Raw genomic sequence first — 5,265 nt, 5'->3', positions numbered from 1 at the left:
TCGACTGTAATTGAAAATTGTTTTAATTGAGAATTTCAAGATGGTAACCGGGAGAATTGCATCCCGGCGACTCCCCAGCCCGCACGCCCGCAACGCCAGCACTGCCTCTGCGTGCAGGGGCCTGGAAGACGGTTTGTCCAGAACGAGGGCACCGCGAACCCTCCTGGCATCTGCAGCCAGCTTTTCAAGAAACGCAAAAAAAAAAAGGTCATCGACCTTGCGTTCTATAAACACAAAATGCCAAACAGTGCTGAACAGAAGCGTGGATGTGGTGGCGAGACCACTGAATTAAGATCCAGACTGGTCACAGAGCTTCTGCAGACTTTCACGCTCTCTCCAAAAGAAATCCCGGGGCAAGGCAGTGACTGACGCGTGAAGTGACTGACATTCATCAGTTCTGAGTCTGTGTCCCATCGCGAGGCCACACCACCTGCAGGGGACGGCGAAATTCATGTTTTTTATAAATCCGGTCATCGCTTCGTAAATAGCGTATTCTATTTTTTTCTCCCGACGATCTACATTTTTTTCTTCCACACTTTCTTTATCCCGTTTTGGTATTTCTTCCTCCTCTCCTAAGTTCATTTAAAAACCTCAACAGGTGGAAACAGACCGGTCTTCCTGTGACCTTGGGCAAGTCACTTTAACGACTGGTGCTCCTAATCTCAGAGTTGAACACAAAGTCAAAAGCACCCAGGGAGACCTTCCTGGGTTCTTTATGAGGATCCGAGGCACCGTCCACAACCCAGATGAAACTCACACCGGATCACACTGCGTCAAAACCTCAGGAACCGGGGAGCGTACGGGTCCCGCCACGGTTCTAGGAGCCTCGCCCAGACGTTCCCACGTCACTCATCTTCACGTTCGCCTCCTGCAAAAGGCAACGCAGTAAACACACGCACGGTCAGGCCGGCGTTAGAGGAGCAGGTTGGGCGCAGGATGTTTATGAGAGCCGGCCCTCGGGATGGAAACACGCGAAGGGGGAGGAGGTTACCCCAGGCCAGGGAGGCCCTTCTGCCTCGCCTCCGTCAGCCACTGGAGGGGCTGCAGCCAGAACGCTGTGATTTGGGCCAGGCGCTCCCTGCAGCTGACGCAGTTCCACTGGGGCTGACAACTGGAGCTGACAACATTCTCAGAAACCAGGGCGACTTGTCCTCCTTTGCGGGGACGCGGGCAGCACGTCGCCACGCCCTCCAGCCTCGTCCACCTTTAGCTTTCAGAGTTCACGTTCTTCTGTTTGTAAACATTTGGCACCAGTGGACCCCACTGCAGAGAAACATTTGGGAACTGACTGACGCACACGAGAGGAGGCTGAGAGCACCACCGAGCAGCTTTCCAGGTCCACACACTTCATTCGTGGAAATTAGGAAGTCTGTTTTCGTTGACCCAAAGGAAAGGTCAACGAGACTTTTATAAGGCTGTGGTGCCGAAGCAAAAGGCCGTGAGCGCGACCTCATCCCTGTCTTGTCTCCCTGCCAGCATCCACTCCCTCCCGTGGGACCCCCGCCCTGCAGACGCTGCCTGCTGCCCGCTCCCACGCTCCTGCCTAGTCCATGGGATTCTGAGCAAGTCCTTCCCAAGCAAAGGCCGGGCTCTGGCGCCCAGGCAGCCTAGGAGGCAGGCTCAGGGTTCAAGAGCCCCCCGGGGACCCAAAAGACTGGGGGAAAACATCCCGCATTGGGGGCCTTGCAGCCGCAGAGGTCTCCAGGATGGGGGTCCCCCAGGTGGCCACATCGGGCTCAGCACTCTGCAGCACACATGTGGCTCGTCTGTGGAGGCCAGTGACGTGGGCTTTACCGTGGGGAGGGTGACGCGAGGCCTCGCCGCCACACTGGCTGAAGAGCGTGGTGCTCTCTCCGGAACATGTCGCTCCGGGCAGAACTTCAAGCCCCAGGCTGGGGAATGCTTCCCTGGCCAGAACAGCAAGGTCCGTCGGCCCACAGACACAGGACGGGCGAGGTGGGATCGGGCTAGCCAGCAGGTGTCCGCTCTGCCCCTCGGGGTGCTGCGGTCTCACGGCAGCCGTGTCCCTTCACGCACTTTCAGCGTCCATAGGCAGTGTCAATGACGTCGCCTTGTCCACTCTTCCCTGGTCAAGGAAATGAATGATCACAGGTGGAGCGGCATGGGGACTCTGGAGCCAGCCGTGGGGACACTCCCCCTCTAAAGCCTCCAGTCCTAGGCAGGAGAAAGGCGAGTTCCCACTCCAGGGACTGTCCAGGAAAAGCTCGCTTGCACCGCTGGGGAGCGTATCTGAACCTGACCTACTCCCCGGCCATCAAGAGACCCTAGAAAGGTGCTGAGTGTGGCCGACACGCATGTCCCCACCCTCAAAGCCATGTGGAGCTGCCCCTGAAGAGGAATTCTCAGACCAGGCTCTCCAAGTTTCGTGGGACAACCTGGGCGCAGCCATGGGATCCGAGCCACAGTCGCCATCCTGTGGGAGGCATGGAACGGGCTGGCTTGGGGGGTCAAAGAAAGCCGCAGCCTTCCCCTGGGCCATGGGGCTGCCCAGCCTGCGGCAACCCGCACAGGAAAGAAGTGGTGAGAGCCATGTCCCTGTCTCATCTGCCAGCCTCGTGTGGGCCACCCTCGCAACACAGGGAGGAAGTACTCTTCACGTCAGGTCCCCTTCCTGGCCAGCGCACTTGGGAGCATTCCCTCCATGGGTTCTCGGAGGCCGTTTGCAGAGGACACCTCGGGTCAGGAGGGCGCGGTGGGTTTGGGCCCAGGATTGGGGACCCACAGTCCTCCCGTGATGGTCACGGGAGGCACAGGGTGACCCGTAGGCGGCCTCTGCAAGCGTCCACACCAGAGGCGGCAGGTGAAGTGCAAAAGGAACAGGTGGGGCCGGTTCTGCCACTGGCTTTGCTGGGGGACTTCCAGCAACTCGGGGCTCCGTGTGGCAGTTTGTAAAATGAGGATAATTAGTAGCATGGAGGTTGCTGTGAAGATATATAATAGGCGTAAAGTACATAATGAGCGTTCGACAAGTAAAATTGGCCAGCAGTCCTGAGGAGCTGTAATGCCCTCAACATCCAAGTGGCCTGTGGTGCAAACAAGCGACATGGGACTCGTGCCAGCGTTTCCTGCCAAATGCAGAAGCACGTTCACTCTCTGTCCCCCAGCTTCCTCTCCGCAGGCAGACTGTCCTCTCTCGGATGGACAGACGCAGCAGGCTCGCAGAGATCCACTGGCACCACTGGGAAGAAATTAAGTAATTAAAAGGCGACAACGCCGGCTGTTGCTGTCGTGGCTGCCGCGACCCGAGGCCTGCAAAGAGCCAGAGCACCTCGGCCGCGAGCTGACTTCCCCTGGGGCCGAGCCTCTTCCTCTGCGCTTCCGGCCCATTTCCCCGAAGCCCGCCCGAAGCCCGGCAACCGCCTCGCCTCCCCCCGGCCGCTGGGGCAATCCCGCCTCCGTTCTGCGAATCCAGGAGCCCCCGCCCCCAGGCAGAGGATCCGGCTCCTTTCTCAGAAGGAGAGGATCCCAGTCGGGCCAGGGCGCTCAGAGCGAGAGCGGGCGGTACCGCGGGGCCGACCCCGAACCAGGGGCCCGCCGAGCCCTCCAGAGCTACCTTGCGCCACTAGGGCCGTTTGCACGCGAGGCCAGAGCGAGGCCCCGCCCCCGAGAGGCCCCGCCCCCCGAGAGGGCCCCGCCCCCCGAGAGGCCCCCCCCCCCCAGGCCCCCCCCCCCGGGGGCCCCCGCCCCCCGAGAGGCCCCGCCCCCGAGAGGCCCCGCCCCCGAGAGGCCCCGCCCCCGAGAGGCTGCGCAGAGGTCCCAGAGCTAGATGGGCACGCGCATCCCCTGACCCTGACGCGAAGGCTCGGCTTCTGATTGGCCGAGCCGCTTGGGGCACTGAAAGGCCGGATGCGCGCGTGCAGGTGTGAGACCCGGCACCTGCAGCATAGGGCTTATGCTCTCCGAGGCTAGAAAAGCACCAAGTGGGCACCTGGGTGGAGAACACACCTCTGTACCTAGGCCCCAGTCTCCACGCTGCAGCCAGAGCTAACCTGACACACTTATCGGCTTATTTATTACCTCCGATTAAAACCCTTGCACGATCAATTTTAATTTGTGCTTTCGTCACGCATGGGAGTATTTCATACAGCAATTTTTTTTTTTTTTTTTTAGTATAAGTAGGACTCAAATTTTGAATGAGATACACTAAATGTACTTGGGGTATAGGTATGTTCGGATAGTACATGCGGATAGATTTACACACACAAAAAATTTATCTAAAATTCAAATTTAACCGCCGTGTTGTATTTCATTTGGCAACCCGATCTGTAATTATTCGTTCATCACTGTGACCATCTGATCAATTTATCCGTGGACCTGGACCGTGCACCCCGGGTGGGCAGGCACCCCTCAACTTCTGCTCCTCGCCTTCCAGTGCCAGCAGAGTCTGACCAAAGAAGGTGCCTGGGGCAGGCTGAATAATAGCTTCCCCAAACAGGAGTCCATGTCCTACTACTCAGAACCTGTGAATATTTTCCAAACTTTGCTGATGAGCTTAAATTAAAAATCTTGAAATGGGGAGGCTATCCTGGCTTATTCAGGTGGGCCCAGTGTCCTCACGAGGGTCCTTGTAAGGAGAAGGCAGGAGGGGCAGTCACAGAGAAGAGGTGACGTGAGGACAGAAGCCAGGAAAAAGGCCTCGTGTTATGGGGCCGTGACCCAAGGGGTGAGGGGGCCTTCGGAAGCTGGAAAAGGCAAGGAACCGTACCGTCCTCTAAGGCCTCCCAAAGAAACCGTGGAAACCTTGGTTTTTAGCTGGGTGAAACTGACTTCCGACTTCTGACCTCCAGACTGTAAGACAATACATTGAGGTCGTTTTAAGCCACTAAGTTGGGGTGACTTGGTACAACAGTCTGAGAAACTCATACGGTGCCCAGCAAATACTTGCTGAATGAGTGAAGGAAGAAAGAATGTGAAAGGCAGCTCTGGAATACCTTGTGCGTTAGAGCCGGAAGAGTCAGGAGACCACGCTGGCTTCTGTGTGTCACCAGTCATGAGACCCTGGGCCTGTGAAATTATCCCAAGACCTCGGTTTCCTAATGTGTCACATGGGGTCACTGCTGCGGGCCTCCTGCCCTGTCGGGAGTGAGGAGGTAGCTGGAGAGTCATCTCAAGGTATGGAGCCCCCCATCACCCAAAATGTTTCTCTGGGCTCCAGCCGGACTCACCTGTTCATCCTTTCTGGGCCACCGGCTCCATCCCCTGTGGGATCTCTTTCTAAGATCGTTCATATCTTCACTCACATGT

The sequence above is a fragment of the Pteropus vampyrus genome, unplaced genomic scaffold (assembly GCF_000151845.1).
Source record: "Pteropus vampyrus isolate Shadow unplaced genomic scaffold, Pvam_2.0 Scaffold212, whole genome shotgun sequence".
Taxonomy (NCBI): domain Eukaryota; kingdom Metazoa; phylum Chordata; class Mammalia; order Chiroptera; family Pteropodidae; genus Pteropus; species Pteropus vampyrus.
Note: the sequence above shows the minus strand (reverse complement) of the source record.